We start from the raw sequence: 18,217 nt of genomic DNA on the forward strand, positions 1-18,217 counted from the left end.
GACTACAAAGCACTTTTGTAATAAGTTTTTGGCTATGAATTTGTTTCTTTATACTTAAGATCAATTTGTATTTTTGTGGTATAATTTTACCAAATTCTGTGCAGTTCTTATGAAGCTTTTTTCCCCTTTTCTTTTCTTAATGCATTGTATAATAAGCTACCTGCAATTTGCCTTTGAATGGATTTTACATTCCTAGGGTTTCCTTTAGATACTTTAATAGGGAGGTCAGGTCTCTGATGTGGAATCCTTTCATTTAGGCATTAAAAAGATCTTTTGAAAAGTATTAGTTGATTAGATGGGGGAGAAAACCACACAAGTATTAGAGTGAGAAAGCATTGTTTCCTCTAGGGAAACTGGTAATACATTTCTACAACGAAAAATTACGTTATTCTTAATAGATGGGTGAGTCACTTTTGTGTTTCAGCAAATGTTTGTGGGGATTAAAAAGTTTTGAGGTGTAAAGAAAAAGAAGGTTGAATTTAAAGAAGGTTGAATTTCTTTTTAATCTCAGGAAAACTTTATTGCTGAATTTATTGGACTTGATTATAATCACCTGGTTGTGACTAGATACCCTTTCAATAAAAACTCAATATTTTAAATGAAAGCTGGTCTACAATAAGTGCACATTTGCTCACAGCTCTAGTTTATTTCCTCCACAAATTCAAAGTGATTTTTTAAATTATTTTTTCACTACCAGAAATGAATCTATTAAATATATTTATTATGTGCCTATATTTGTGATGTATAATATACTACTTTAATTTTTATAATATTTTATGAGGCAACATGGCTTAGTGGAAGTAGCAAAGGCTTTGCAGTTTGAGAGAGCAAGGTTTGGATTCCACACTAGTTAATATATGACTATGAATACTTTTAACCTTCTCGAGCCTCAGTTGCCATATTTGTAAAAGGGGATGTTAATTCCTTTCTCATGAGAGTATTTAAATATTAAATGAGATAATATATATTAAGTATCATAGCTCCTGGTGCATTGTAGTTGCTTAATAAATTGTTATGCAGTAAGGGGTTAACTCAGTAGGCTTGAGGTACTCAAACCCTGTACATTTTAGAGAAAGTAGTGGCCCTTGACTGGCTCTGGAGAGAGCAGCTGTAAGCCTTGGAATATCCTGCCCAATATGGCCATCTTTGTATACCTGGGGCCTTGGGCCAAGCTAGATAGTTTATGCAAAAAATGTGATTTACGGTGAACACCTATTTTTGTTCACCAGGGGCCTTGGGCCACACTGTGTCAGTTCGTCGTCTGTGGGGTGCTGGAGACTGAGTAGCCAAGGTCATTCATGCAGGGAGTCTATATTCATGCCTGTATGACTGACCTCAATAACTCTTATTTATTTATTTATTTATTTAAATTTTATTTTATTTTTTTGGCTGCATTGTGTCTTAGTTGCGGCACGTGGGATCTTTTGTTGTGGTGCATGGGCTTCTCTCTAGTTGTGGCATGCAGGTTTTCTCTTCTCTAGTTGTGGCGCACAGGCTCCAGGGTGAGTAGGCTCTGTAGTTTTGGCATGCGGGCTCTCTAGTAGAGGCACCTGAGCTCAGTAGTTGTGGCACGTGGGCTTAATTGTCCTGAGGCATATGGGATCTTAGTTCCCCAACCAGGGATCGAACCCATGTCCCCTGCATTGGAAGGTGTATTCTTTACAACTGGACCACAAGGGAAGTCCCCTCAATAACTCTTGACTTCAAGGCTTGGGTAAGCTTCCCTGGTTGGCAGTACATCACAAGTGTTGTCACACATTGTTGCTGGAATAATGAAACTCCACTGGGAGAAGACAACTGTGATTTTAATCTATATCCATTCACTGTAAGAAACTGTTAACAGTGAGTGTAACAACTTTCTGAGTTCTGTGAGTCCTTCCAACAAATTATCAATCCTGAGAGTGGTCTTGGGGACCCATGACACAATTATGCATAAAATTATAAAATGCATATATAAAATAATAATACCCATCAGATATTGAGTATTTTCTATGAACCAGACATTTTTCCAAATGACTTACATATATTATCTCAGTCAATCTTCATGATACTTCTGTATCTTTTTGCTGTCTCTATCCCCCTTTGGCAAATGAACAAAGAGACCAAGGCCGTATTGTCTGGTTTTGAAACCAGATCTAATTCCACATCTTCCAGAGATCTGGTAGGAGTTCTCTGGGTAACTTGGCATTTCTGTTACTAGGTGGTGGGCAGAGAGAGAAAGTGTTTGAATGGAGAAGGGTTCAAGGTGGAGGGTCATAGAGTGACAGCTATACTTTGCCTATTTCAGAGTTTACATGGGTCCTAGAAGTAGCTGCTATCACACACACATACATACAGACACACACACACACACTCATATACACATTGTACTAAATTAAAATCATTAGAGCTAAGTATAAAACACTTTATCTAAATAAATAATCTGGAGAGGGAATTTTCTTTAGAATAAAAATAAGCATAAAGATAAAAAGGACTGGCGAGAGGAACCAAGATGGCAGAGTAGAAGGACGTGCTCTCACTCCCTCTTGCGAGAACACCAGAATCACAACTAGCTGCTGGAAAATCATCGACAGGAAGACACTGGAACTCACCAAAAAAGATACCCCACAACCAAAGACAAAGGAGAAGCCACAATGAGACGGTAGGAGGGGTGAAATCAGAGTAAAATCAAATCCCATAACTGGAGGGTGGGTGACTCACAGACTGGTGAACACTTATACCACAGAAGTCCACCCACTGGAGTGAAGGTTCTGAGCCCCACATCAGGCTTCCCAACCTGGGGGTCCAGCAACAGGAGGAGGAATTCATAGAGAATCAGACTTTGAAGCCCAGTGGGAATTGATTGCAGGACTTCGACAGGACTGGGGGAAACAGAGACCCCACTCTTGGAGGGCGCACACAAAATAGTGTGTGCATGGGGACCCAGGGGAAGGAGCAGTGACCCCGGGGGAGACTGAACCAGACCTACCTGCTAGTGTTGGAAGGTCTCCTGCAGAGGCAGGGGCTGGCTCTGTTTCACCGTGGGGACAAGGACACTGGCAGCAGAAGTTCTGGGAAGTACTCCTTGGCGTGAGCCCTCCCAGAGTGTGTCATTAGCCCCACCAAAGAGCCCAGGTAGGCTCCAGTGTTGGGTTGCCTCAGGCAAAACAACCAACAGGGAGAGAACCCAACCCCACCCATCAACAGTCAAGTGGATTAAAGTTTTACTGAGCTCTTACCACCACAGCAACAGTCAGCTCTACCCACCACCAGAGCCTCCCAACAAGCCTCTTAGATAGCCTCAACCACCAGAGGGCAGGCAGCAGAAGCAAGAAAAACTACAATCCTGCAGCCTGTGGAACAAAAACCATATTCACAGAAAGATAGACAAGATGAAAAGACAGAGGGCTATATACCAGATGAAGGAACAAGATAAAACCCCAGAAAAACAACTAAATGAAGTGGAGATAGGCAACCTTCCAGAAAAAGAATTCAGAATAATGATAGTGAAGATGATCCAGGACCTCGGAATAAGAATGGAGGCAAAGATCAAGAAGATGCAAGAAATGTTTAACAAAGACCTAGAAGAATTAAAGAACAAACAAACAGAGATGAACAACACAATAACTGAAATGAAAACTACACTAGAAGGAATCAATAGCAGAATAACTGAGGCAGAAGAACGGATAAGTGACCTGGAAGACAGAATGGTGGAATTCATTGCTGCAGAACAGACTAAAGAAAAAAGAGTGAAAAGAAATGAAGACAGCCTAAGAGACCTCTGGGACAACATTAAACACAACAACATTCGCATTATAGGGGTCCCAGAAGGAGAAGAGAGAGAGAAAGGACCCGAGAAAATATTTGAAGAGATTATAGTCGAAAACTTCCCTAACATGGGAAAGGAAATAGCCACCCAAGTCCAGGAAGCACAGAGAGTCCCATACAGGATAAACCCAAGGAGAAACACGCCGAGACACATATTAATCAAATTGGCAAAAATTAAAGAGAAAGAAAAATTATTGAAAGCAGCAAGGGAAAAATGACAAATAACATACAAGGGAACTCCCATAAGGTTAATAGCTGATTTCTCAGCAGAAACTCTACAAGCCAGAAGGGAGTGACATGATATACTTAAAGTGATGAAAGGGAAGAACCTACAACCAAGATTACTCTACCTGGCAAGGATCTCATTTAGATTTGATGGAGAAATCAAAAGCTTTACAGACAAGCAAAAGCTAAGAGAATTCAGCACCACCAAACCAGGTCTACAACAAATGCTAAAGGAACTTCTCTAAGTGGGAAACACAAGAGAAGAAAAAGACCTACAAAAACAAACCCAAAACAATTAAGAAAATGGTCATAGGAACATACATATCGATAATTACCTTAAACGTGAATGGATTAAATGCTCCAACCAAAAGACACAGGCTTGCTGAATGGATACAAAAACAAGACCCATATATATGCTGCCTACAAGAGACCCACTTCAGACCTAGGGACACATACAGACTGAAAGTGAGGGGATGGAAAAAGATATTCCATGCAAATGGAAATCAGAAGAAAGCTGGAGTAGCTATACTCATATCAGATAAAACAGACTTTAAAATAAAGAATGTTACAAGAGACAAGGAAGGACACTACATAATGATCAAGGAATCAATCCAGAAAGAAAATATAACAATTGTAAATATTTATGCACCCAACATAGGAGCACCTCAATACATAAGGCAACTGCTAACATCTATAAAAGAGGAAATCGACAGTAACACAATAATAGTAGGGGACTCTAACACCTCACTTACACCAATGGACAGATCATCCAAAATGAAAATAAATAAGGAAACACAAGCTTTAAATGGCACAATAGACCAGATAGATTTAATTGATATTTATAGGACATTCCATTCCAAAACAGCAGATTACACTTTCTTCTCAAGTGCACACGGAACATTCTCCAGGATAGGTCACATCTTGGATGACAAGTCAAGCCTCAGTAAATTTAAGAAAATTGAAATCATATCAAGCACCTTTTCTGACCACAACGCTATGATATTAGAAATGAATTACAGGGAAAAAAACATAAAAAACACAAACACATGGAGGCTAAACAATACGTTACTAAATAACCAAGAGATCACTGAAGAAATCAAAGAGGAAATCAAAAAATACCTAGAGAGAAATGACAATGAAAACACAACGATCCAAAACCTATGGGAGGCAGCAAAAGCAGTTCTAAGAGGGAAGTTTATAGCTATACAAGCCTACCTCAAGAAACAAGAAACATCTCAAATAAACAATCTAACCTTACACCTAAAGGAACTAGAGAAAGAGGAACAAACAACACCCAAAGTTAGCAGAAGGAAAGAAGTCGTAAAGATCAGAGTGGAAATAGATGAAATAGAAACAAAGAAAACAATAGCAAAGATCCTGTCCCACTGTGGCACCAGGGAAGCCCATGGGTGGCATTTTCTAATAGCTAACACATATACTGCCAACCAAGTGCCAGGTGTTCTCATTCATTTTGTCCTTACAACAACAAACAGATGTGGTATGTGTACTGTAATTATTCCCATTTTACAAATGAGGAAACTGAGGCTTAGATAGTGACTTGCCTGTTGTTACACAGCTAGCAGGTGACTGAACGGAGATGCTAAGCCAGGGAGTCTCACCAGTGTTAACTAGGATCTCTCAACTAATTTGCATAGATATAGCTGTTCAGCTTCTTCCCTTCCTTCCTTCCTTCCTTCCTTCCTTCCTTCCCTCCTTCCTTTTTCCTCCCTGAGAGACTTTTTACAATAGCTAACAAAGGAACATCTGTTTCAGTATGCTGCCTCAAGCCCAGTAGACCAAGGGGGGAAGCTTTCATGATCTTGTGGCTTCCTCTGAGGAACAGCTGTTCATTGTGACAGTTTAACTTACCCCTCTTCTATCATCTTCAACCAAATACAGCTGCCACTGATGGAATTGCTAAGACCCTGTGCTAGGTGCTCTTCATGTGTCATCCCACTTAGTCTTCACAACATTTTTATGAGGTACAGTATGTTACCTGGAGGGAACTGCAGGCTAGAGAAAGAAAATCCGTGCCTTGGCAGACACACTTCAGAATTGGCAGTGGCAGGATTAAATGGAGGCCTGGCCTGCCTGACTCCAAAGCCTGTAGTTTTCTTTTTTTTTTTTTACCATTTCCAAGTACATTGCTGCTCAGAGAGTTTGTAAGAACAATCAAAATGTAATTTTTAAGGGTGTTTTTTATAACTTACTAGAGGGAATCAGAACAAGGCACACCTTATTTCCTCATCCCTTGATAGAATAACTTTCTATTTACATTGATGAGCTCACGATAGAAAAATGTTTGCAGGTCTGGTTCTATTTCAAAGCATAAAATGTTCACTTTTAAAATTAGAGGCCTATTAATGCAAAGCCTTGTGGCTGGGATGAGGGTTAAGGTGAGCAGTAGAGAGCACCTCTCTGTAATAGATTTTTCTTTCTTTAACCGGAATTATTAGCACAGTACAACAACACTCTTAACTCCTTGAGCAAATTTCACCTGACACCTCATTTATTTTACTTAACATCTCATCTTAGAGAAATACTTCCAAATGCTTAGGATTCCTTTGTTATTTGTCTTCTTATAAGTAACATGTTTGAAAACAAATTTTCTAATAAGTTTTACTTATTAAGAATATATCATTTTTCTGTTTTAATTAGACATGTAACTATGTAGACCCTTTGAGTTTACAGTATTATATATTCATGTATAGAATTGATGTGATTACACTTAAAGAAGTCAGACTTTTTGGTTCATGTAGCTTTTGTCCTGAGTACATGAACATTCTCTGTTGGGATGTTGAAGTACTGGAAAAGTCACTAGACATCGTTCTTTATTAATAGGTTCAAAGACCCTGCATATCTGGACACCCCACTTTAGTGTTAGGATTTTGAGGACAGCAGAAAGCAATCCCTGCCTTAAAAGGGATTACTGTTGCATACACAAAAGGTGGAGGAGCCTTGTATTTTTTTTTTTTTTTTTTTGCACTGGGTTTAGATATATGTGCTGAACTTTGCAGTTATTAAAGTCCATAAAGTCCAGTTTGTTTCTCCCTAAATTTTGTTTTCCACATATATACCTCCCATCTGAATTATGTGTGATGACAGTCAAAGAAAAATAATTTCCTCTGATTTCTTCACATTTTAAGTGATTGCTGAATTCTGCCTATGATAAGCCTCACCCTTTGTTTGTTTTTAATAGTGATGTTTTTCCTGTCCACGTCACTACTGGGGAGACAGCAGTGGCTGGGAGTGCAGGCTTGGCATCCGAGTGCCTTGGGTGTTATGACTTTGGCAGATTACTTAACTTCCTGAGCCTCAGCTCCCCATTAATAACAGCATGTGTTTCTTAGGGATGTTACAGTTTGAAGATCAAATAGCATAATGTTCATATACCCTCAAAATAAGTGATCTCTCTACAGAGAATAGAAGTAATTTTTACCTTTCCCATTTCATTCTAACAAGATCGATAGTTTAAGAATTTTATCTCTTTTTTATTTTATGCTTCCATATAGAATACTCTGAAATAAATAAATGGCTACCTATTTTCCATCAATAGCTTTGTCTTTAGATTATATCTACAGTTTTGTTAAAGTTATGTTTCATCTAGTTAAAGATTTATCATTCATGTTGTTTGCAGACTTTAAGTTGATTTTTGGTTCACACAATTGAAAGATACCATGTAGTAAACAAATATAAAATCAGTTATAACTCATTTTGTCTTGCTGCATGTGTTGATCAAATACAATTTATCCTTCTAGTGAATACTCAGACTAAAGTAGTGATTTGCCAAACAAAAATGAAATCATCCAATGAGGGTATTTTTAGTGTAAATTTTTTTGATATAGAGTACAGCTAGAACAAAACTCATTTTGCCAAATCATTTAAATTACCCCAATTTGATGCTTGTCAACTCTAAATGTCATTTCTGATGATTACTATATAGACCAACTAGGTGACCAGCAGGAACTCCAAGGCATTGAGCATTTTCTGTATGCTCCTTAAATCTTGTAGATGGACTCATTTTACACTATCAGAGAAAAAAAAATCATGTAAAAGTCCTGTGATTGGATGTTGAGCCAGCTTATGTAATTATAATAGGAAGTATCTTCTATCCTTGCTGATTTGGGTGAGGTTACGACTTGAAAATTATCTTCACTGGCACCATTGTTATTCTGAGATCATACTTAGAGGTATAAAGCTTAGAGGTGTAAAGCTCCAAACCTAGAACAAAATAAATATTATAACTATAGGATCTTCTTTTCTTCTTACCCGTTAGCATCTGTTTATTTAAAGAATTAGATCAATTCCAGGTGCTGAATATTTGGGTTTGCAGCTTTGAAAATTAATTCTGTTAGGTTCTTCTAATCTTTGTTCTTTAGGCTTTTCACAATAAAAACACATCTAGATTACTTGGCTTAATTTTTCTCTTTACTGATTAGATTTATTCTTAGTATGCATTGCTTAGTGGGATAATAAATGCATTTGACTGACAGATTTCTGTATGACTAAATGACTGGTGATTTGTATATCCCTTTTACATTTTAAGTATTTTGTTTATGGAAATAATATAGCAAAAAGTAAAGACTGGATTATCTTAATACAGTAATAAGAACAACAATTGATAATGGAGAAAAAAGGAATCAACTACATAACTGATACAGCATAATAAGTATATTAACCCATGTAATTGGAAAGATAGCACTAAACTAGGATACCACAAATGAAAATGAATAAAATGGCATATTCTTTGTACATCAGATATACTGGTCTTCCATGTCCTGGACAAGAGAGAAGGACAGAAATACCACTATTGGCTTAAGGCTACTTTTTATGTTATGTTTAAACATTACCATGTTTATATGGAATATTGTTGGGCTTTGGTTGGATGTTTTCCTTGAAGAGCTGATTAGCAATAGCTCAAAAAAAAAAATGCTGTCCTATCAACAGGCCTATCTTTAAGCACCATTCTTCATGGCTGCTGTCTTGTGCCTAATCGTGCCTTTATTTAGCCTCATGATTGGGAGATAAAAAGAAAAAGAATATTTTTATAGTATATCACTTCAGAACACAAGAGAAGAGAACATATTTAATGGAAAAATCAAGTTCTACTTTGGGAAAACCTTAATTATGAACATTTCTTACTTTATTTATTAAAGACATTGTTTAATAGTTTGAAAAATCTCATTTGCTTGAAAATTTTACAAAGTACTTGGACGAATTGCAAACAAACTCATGGCATAATTATGAAGGGCCAGTAATGTTAAGTCCCTGATGGGCTAATAAGTAATTTGGTGTTTCATCTGAGACTGACTTTACAATAAAGAGCAACTTGAAGCTAAAACTGTTTAATCATCAGCACCTGCACATCCTTTGGGACATTCTCAAAGGATAGTTTTCCATTTTCATAAGTTTCACGGGTCGTAGAAAGTTCAACTAAAAACACTGTCTTGAATGTTAAGATGATGAAGTGTTGGTGCCGGTGTATAGTATATCATGCTTTCCTGTTCTCACTGATAGCATTTTTTAATTGGATTTGGTAGTACCAGAGAAAATAATTTGATTAATTTTTACTGTCATTCTAGATTCCTTTCTAAAGCATCTACCTTGTAATTATTGCAAATAAAGGTTTCTAAGAATAAACTTATTTTCCATGAGGTAGTTATAATCTATTTAGTTAAAAGAGTAATTTTGATGGAAAACTGATAAGTAGATCACATACCTTTTACATTCTTAGAGACTTTAATGACTGGTATTAATTATCTAAATGTTTTTTCTTTCATGTTGCGTATATACAGGAGTACAGGAATGCATTTTTAAGGTAGTCAACAGGAATTTCTAGGAAGCAGTCATTCCATATGGCTGAGTGTTGCCTCTTCTTAAGGTTAGGTAAAGTCCTAACAAGCATTTAGTGGGAATGTGCTGGACTCTTATGTGGTTGTTTACTTTGAGAGAATTAGCCTGTGTCTTCATAGTCCTAACATCCATCTCTTTGGAAAGCATGCAGATTTAAATTCAGTTTGTCTAATCTCATTTTAGGGACTTGAGACAAAATTGAATACTTAGGCAAGAAGAAAAGATTTTTGAGTTTAGTAAAAACTGTACTAAGAGACCCCTGGCTTACATAGCTTAAATATCCATTAATGGTGAAAGAAATATAGCTCTGAACAAGAAGACACTTATAAACTTAATATTTTTTCATTTAATAAAATTGCCACAAATTTTCTGTTACAAAAATATACAAGACATTATCATATGTTGAAAAATGTTGAGTTGGGCAGATTAAACTATTTAAATAGGCTAAGAATCAAATGGAGAAGTGCAATCAAAAAGTCAGGATCTGTGGAAGTCTGCTTGTGTCTTATACTCAAAATTTTATTTTACTACAATTTTATCTTATAACTTAAGGCTAATATATTTGTCAAGTAAAGGCATAGTTGGAATATAGGCTATTTCTTAGGCTTCTTTGGGAGGGGGTAATACGCACATTGATTTTTTAAAATTTTACTTTTGGGGAAAATAAAACAACTATTAATTGTATCATTGGGCAATGTTTTAAGTTAGTTTATCAGAAAAGTCAAATTTCAAGTGAGGAATTTATTGGGGGGAAGAACACAGGAAACTAAACTCTTTTCCAGAAAAAATCTCTTAAAGCTTATTAGAGTATTAAAAACAATGTGTGTGTGTGTGTGTGCCAGGCACTTCTGTAAACCATTTACATGTATTAGTTCATTTAATTGTTAAAATATCCCTATAAGCTGTGTATGTGTATATTTATATATAATTCATATATATATATGTATTAAATTTTTATCAGTAAATAGCTAGACTTGAGGTCAAGAGTATATCTAGCTTCCATATTTAGTTCATCTTTTTATCTTCCCTGCCAAGTAATCTAGCTGTATTGGATGCATGTTTTGATGGTACTTCCTATCAGCTCCATGTACAATCATATTCCAATGTCTCTGGATGGAAGAAATTTATATTCTCATAAGATCTGTGAAAATTGTCATCCCCCCTTTTTCTTGATAGAAACATATAAATGATGTAAGCTAGAAATGGCTCTTCCTTGGTTTGTTACTGGATAAATAATTGTGTGTTTGAGGTATTTGGTTAATGACATAGTAATAATGAAAATAATTTTATAAGTTTGTAATAATATAATATTACTAATAATAATATTACTAATTGCTAACATTTATATAGAGCCTACTATGTGCCAGGCACTTCTGTAAGCCATTTTCATGTATTAATTTATTTAATTCTTACAATATCCTCATAAAGTAAGTATTATTTTACCCATTTTACTGAAGAGGAAACTGAGATACAAGTCACACAGCTATTTAGTGTCAGGTGGAGATTCAAACAAAGACAATATGACTTCAGATTTCCTCCTTCTAACCAGTATGCTCTTTCTAATATACAGTAATAAGCTCAGATAGATTTTTAAAAATAATTTCTGAAAGCAGTGAAATGTCATATTTACTGTATTTTTTAAGACATTCTTTTCATTCAGCAAACTGTTTTGAGTGCCTGCCTAGGACTGACTTTATATGGCTGTGCAATGTTAAATTGTTTACCTTTAGATTCTAAAACATACATGTATAATGTACCCAGGGAGAAATATACAGTGTATAAGAACTGCCACATTATACAAAAGTATTTAAAGATTTTTTTTTTTTTAATTTATTTATTTTTGTTTGCGTTAGGTCTTTCGTTGCTGCGCGCAGGCTTTCTCTATTTGCTGTGAGCCGGGGCTATTCTTCGTTGCAGTGTGCGGGCTTCTCATTGCAGTGGCCTCTCGTTGCGGAGCCAGGGCTCCGGGCACGCGGGCCTCAGTAGTTTTGGCATGCGGGCTCAGTAATTGAGGCGCATGGGCTTAATTGCTCTGCGGCGGGTGGGATCTTCACGGACCAGGGATCGAACCCGTGTCGCCAGCATTGGCAGGTGGATTCTTAACCACTGTGCCACCAAGGAAGTCCCTACGAACGTATTTAAGAAATAAAGATATATGTGTTGGTCGCCCTTCTAAAAGAACAAACTTTTGAGGACTTTGCTTTTCACAATATGTTAATAGGGATACCTTTTTTTTTTTTAACATCTTTATTGGAGTATAATTGCTTTACATTGTTGTGTTAGTTGCTGCTTTATAACAAAGTGAATCATCTATACATATACATATATACCCATATCCCCTCCCTTTTGCATCTCCCTCCCACCCTCCCTATCCCACCCCTCTAGGTGGTCACAAAGCACCAAGCTGATCTCCCTGTGCTATGCGGCTGCTTCCCACTAGCTATCTATTTTACGTTTGGTAGTATATGTAAGTCCATGCCACTCTCTCACTTCGTCCCAGCTTACCCTTCCCCCTCCCTGTGTCCTCAAGTCCATTCTCTACGTCTGCATCTTTATTCCTGTCCTGCCCCTAGGTTCTTCAGAACCATTTTAAAAATTTTTTTTTAGATTCCATATATATGTGTTAGCATACAGTATTTGTTTTTCTCTTTCTGACTTACTTCACTCTGTATGACAGACTTCACTCTGTATGACAGACTCTAGTTCCATCTACCTCACTACAAATAACTCAATTTTGTTTCTTTTTATGGCTGAGTAATATTCCATTGTATATATGTGCCACATCTTCTTTATCCATTCATCTTTCTGTGGACACTTAGGTTGCTTCCATGTCCTAGCTATTGTAAATAGTGCTGCAATGAACATTGTGGTACATGACTCTTTTTGAATTATGGTTTTCTCAGGGTATATGCCCAGTATTGGGGTTGCTGGGTCGTATGGTAGTTCTATTTTTAGTTTTTTAAGGAACCTCCATACTGTTCTCCATAGTGGCTGTATCAATTTACATTCCCACCAACAGTGCAAGAGGGTTCCCTTTTCTCTACACCCTCTCCAGCATTTATTCTTTGTAGATTTTTTGATGATGGCCATTCTGACTGGTGTGAGGTGATACCTCATTGTAGTTTTGATTTGCATCTCTCTAATGATTAGCGATGTTGAGCATCCTTTCATATGTTTGTTGGCAATCTGTATATCTTCTTTGGAGAAATGTCTATTTAGGTCTTCTGCCCATTTTTGGATTGGGTTGTTTGTTTTATTGATATTGAGCTGCATGAGCTGCTTGTATATTTTGGAGATTAATCCTTTGTTAGTTGCTTCATTTGCAAATATTTTCTCCCATTCTGAGGGTTGTCTTTTCATCTTGTTCATTGTTTCCTTTGCTGTGCAAAAGCTTTTAAGTTTCATTCGGTCCCATTTGTTTATTTTTGTTTTTTTTTCCATTTCTCTAGGAGGTGGGTCACAAAGGATCTTGAAGTGATTTATGTCATAGAGTGTTCTGCCTGTGTTTTCCTCTAAAAAAATGTGTCTGGCCTTACATTTAGGTCTTTAATCCATTTACAGTTTATTTTTGTGTATGGTGTCAGGGAGTGTTCTAATTTCATTCTTTTACATGTAGCTGTCCAGTTTTCCCAGCACCACGTATTGAAGAGGCTGTCTTTTCTCCATTGTATATTCTTGCCTCCTTTTTCAAAGATAAGGTGACCATATGTGCGTGGGTTTATCTCTGGGCTTTCTATCCTGTTCCATTGATCTGTTCACATGGATTCTTAAAGGTCCATTCCACTACAATACAACAAAGCATTTTAAAACATGGCTGTTTTTTGTGAAAACAAGGGAGATCTCTGAGGGTAAAAAGGGTTAAAGAGAAAAGGACAAAACTGAAACTTACATGTTGAACATAACATAGATACACAAGGGGGAAAACCAGGCTTGCCCTGGGATGCCAAGATTAAGACCAGGGCTAAATGCAGGTTAGGTACACTGCGTAAGATTTATATGCCAAGCCTAGGACAAAAGGAAATTAAACTTATACAGGTTACAAATGATACCTGCTTATTTACAGAAGCAAATTAAAAACTCTGTGCAAGAGGCAATTACAATTTTGATCCTCTAGATTCTTGCAAATTAAGTTTATTCAAATAAGAGCACTTAATCGCAATCAACAAACACACAAAGAAACAAGGCGTTGTATGATGAAATGATCATGATAGAACAGTAGATATAAACCCCCAAGACTCTAGATATTGCATAACAATTTGTGATGTTGAAGTAAATAACAGATGAGATTAAAGAGAGAGAAAGAAACAGGAAATTACCAAAAATGATGAAGTAGGTTTGAAAAAGAATTAAGATAGAATTTAAGGAAATGGAAGCATGATGGTTGAAATTAAACATGTATTAAACAGCAGACTACATTCAGCTGAAGAAAGAAATGGCGAATTAGACAATAGATCTAAAGAAATTGTCCAATGCAATCCAGGGAGACAATAAGATTAGAAGTGTAAAAGACATGTTAAGAAACATGGAGGACAGGGTGAGAAGGGCTACTCCTTGTACCATGAGAGTCTCAGAAAGATAGACTCGAAGGAATGAATGAAAGACAATATTCAGAATGATGGCTGTGAGTTTTCCAGATCAAGAATCCGTAGAATAGGAAGTACAACATATACCAAGCCAGATGAATAAAATGAAATTCACTTAAAAAATATTGTGATGAAACTGTAGAACACTAAAAGACAAAATCTTAAAAGCAGCCAAAGAGAAAGATACAATCACTAATGCAACAATTAGATGCAGATGACTTCTCATTAGCAAAAAGGGAAAATAGAAGACAGTGAGATATTTTCAAGTGTTGAAAAAAAATTACTGTTCTCTTAATTTGGGGTATTCAGCATAAGCTCTTTATAGAACAAGGGCAAAATTAAACTAATTTCAGATAAACAGATAATAAAGGTGTTTTCTGTGAATATCCCTTTGTTAAAAGACATTCTAAAGCAGAAATTGGCAGACTTTTCAATGGGCCAGATATTAAATATATGCAGCCTCTGTTGCAACTACTCAGCTCTACTATAGCCATGCAAAATCAGCCATGGTCAGTAGGTAAATGAATGGGTGCAGCTATGTTCCAATAAAACTCCATTTACAAAAATAGGTGGCTGACCAAGTACTGTAGTTTGCTCACCCCTGCTCTAAAGGATGCATTTAAAGAAGCAGAATTTTTATTTAAAGGAAAATTTGAGAGACAAGAAGGCATACCTACCATGAAACTAAATGTATAGAAATGAAGTATACAATAAAACAATGTGTAGCTTGTTTTGCAGAGAAGGGGAGACAGAGCTTAACTATTGGACAAATTGTTAAGTAAATTGAATGAGATATTTGGAGTTCAGGTATTTTATATTCTCTGTATTGTTCAAAGGGGAGGAAGGGAGGTCAAGATATCAATTAACTTTAAACATCATTAATTTGTATATTAAAATTACAAGTATAGTCAGTAAAAAATAGTATAAGTTCCAAACTATAGGGTGAGAAATGGACTAAGAAAGACATATGAAGTAAAACAAACAGACAAAAACTGCATGTAAAAGGAGGATAGATTAAACAGGACAAATAGAAGAAATAATGTAAGTTGTGGACACAAATATTTTACAAATTATAATAACATTTTAAAAGACCATAAGGTTGGACAAAAACCAAAATATAGTCTTATGCTGTTTATACGAAACTAACCAATAACCCAAGGATACGGAAAAGTTTGAAGTAACAAAACAGTTAATGAAATACAAGGCAAATATTAATTAAAAGAAAAAGGGAAACTATGTTAATAACAGATAAAATAGACTTAAGGGAATATTATTTCATGATAAAAAGCTTAATTCACCAGAAAGATACGATTCAAAAATTTGCATGTGCATTATAACGTCATCAAAATAAACATGTAAATTATGACAAACTATAGGAATAAGTTGACAGATAGCATTATATTAGAAAACTTCAACAAAGTTCTCTAACTTATTGATGAGTCAAGCATAAAAATATTGCTAAAGATATGGGAGCTTTAAAGAATTCAATTAATAGATTTGATTTGATACATGTGTATAGAACCCAACCCAGCAATTAAAGAACACATATTCTTCTCAATCACAGGTAGACCTTTTATCAAGTTAATCACATACTAGAGATTGTGAAACAAATCTTAATAAATTTGTAAGTTTCAGGTTTATTCATTGACCACAATAACATGAAGTTAGAAATAAAATTTAAAAAGGGTGACCTTTTAAAACCTTTTAAAAAAATTCTAAAAACATACTAAATAATTCATGTATCAAGGAAGAAATCATAGAAAAAGACAGACCTGAAAGTACTGAAAATACATCAGAATTTGTGGGCCAACATAATAGTGGTGTAAAGAAATTTATACCCTAAGTCTTTATATTAAAAAATCAGAAAGACAAAGTTAATAAGGTAAACATCTGACTTCAGAAATTTAAAAACAATTATACAATCCAGAAAAAAAAGAAGGAAGGAAGTGAAGGGGAAAAAATGACTTTAGAGAATTTTTAAGAACCAAAATATTCTTATTTTGATAAGACAAGTTAATTAGATAAATTTCTGAAGAGATTAATCAAGAAAAAAGAGAAACAATATTGAGAATGTAAGAAGGAATATAACTATAGATATAGAAGATACTAAAAAAAAGAGCATACTGTAAAAATTTGTAGGCCAGAATTGGAAAGGTCGATAAAATGGATAAGTTCCTAGGAAAAAAATTACATATTGAAATTGACTTTAAAAGAAATAGAAAGCTTTAATAGGTCTATGACTAATTTTTAATTTAATGACTTCAAATCTTCCAACAAATTAAATACTTGGCCCAGAAAGTTTTACAACTGAGTTTTCCTAAATTTTAATTAAACGATTATTCCAAACTAACAGAGTGTAAAAAAAAATTATGACCAAATGTTCAAAAAGGTAAATTCTTCATGTCCAAGTTGAGCTTATCTCAGAAATGGAAGTGTGGTTTAGAATTAGAATATCCATGTCACTACATTAAGAGTTTCAATAGATTGAGAAAACATTTGATAAAATTCAACCCTTGTTCAGATTTTAAAACAAGAACAATAAACTGGTTGAACCCTCTATCCCTCAATATGAAATGTAGGACAAAGGGAACCATCTTTACCTAATAATGGAAATTTAACTTTTAGCTAGTACAGTACAATAAGACAAGAATGAAAAGTCTAAAAACTGAAAAGGAAGAAACTAATCATCCATTATGTATTTCTTATTTTCAATAATTTTAATAATTTTCCTGTAGGTTCCTTTTTGCATTATTCATAGGAATAATTCATAGGAATAATGCAAAAATGAACCTACAGGAAAATTATTAAAAATAAGAAATTTTATCTATGGTATGTATAGAATCAACTACATTTTTACACATTAGTTACAAAATATTGAAAAATCATAATTTAAAAAAAATACATAATTTATAAGAAATAGGAAGAGAAGATACAGACAGTAAATCTAACAAAAGATGTCCAAGACCTGAATGGGGTAAATTCTAAGTTTTGTTCAATAGACTTTTAAAATGAAACATAATGGAGAGCCACATCATGTTCATAAATAGAAAGATTCAATATTGATATAAAGATATTGATATAAAGATATCAATTCTCAATTAATCTACAGAATCAGCAATTCTGTTCAAAATCCTAATAAGCTTTTTCAAAACGCTTAATAAGTCTATTCTGAAATATAGATGACAAAGCAAAGGCCCAAGGATAGTGCAGTCATTTCTAAGGAAGAAAAGGAAGAAGAAAAAGAAGATATAAGCTATCATAATTAAGACAGTGTTATTGGTGCAAACATGGATACATTGATCAAATGTACTAAAACAGCCCCAAAACATCAACATGTATATGGACACTTGAAATCCAGAAGAGATGACTTTGTAGATCAGTGGGGGAAAGGATAGGCTACTTGTGAAATTGTTATGGGTCAACTCATTTTTCATATGAAAAAATTAAATCGGATTCCCAGCTCATTTTATTCACAACTGTATTCACAAATGTTGATCCCAGTTAAATAAAGTAGGTACTGAAATGTGAACATCATTTAAAATTTTAAGAAGAAAATATGGAGGAATATTGTTGTCTTTGATGTAGGGAAGGATTTCTTAAATAATATATTAAAGGTATCAACAATAAGGGAAAAGAGATTTTTGACTACTACATAAATTTGAGAACTTCTGTTTACTGCAAGACAACATACATGAAGTACAATGACATTTACAATCCAGGATATAATTAAAAAGCATAAAGCTAACAAA

The 18,217-nt window shown here is 35.1% G+C and overlaps 1 protein-coding gene across 2 annotated transcripts in view; it reads left to right on the forward strand.

Moving 5' to 3' along the window:
- The window catches only part of DIAPH3 (diaphanous related formin 3), a 571,929-nt gene that overhangs the window by 365,564 nt on the left and 188,148 nt on the right, over positions 1-18,217 (forward strand). The gene's annotated exons all lie outside the window — the stretch shown is intronic.

This window comes from Eubalaena glacialis, chromosome 16 (assembly GCF_028564815.1).
Source record: "Eubalaena glacialis isolate mEubGla1 chromosome 16, mEubGla1.1.hap2.+ XY, whole genome shotgun sequence".
NCBI classification, from domain to species: domain Eukaryota; kingdom Metazoa; phylum Chordata; class Mammalia; order Artiodactyla; family Balaenidae; genus Eubalaena; species Eubalaena glacialis.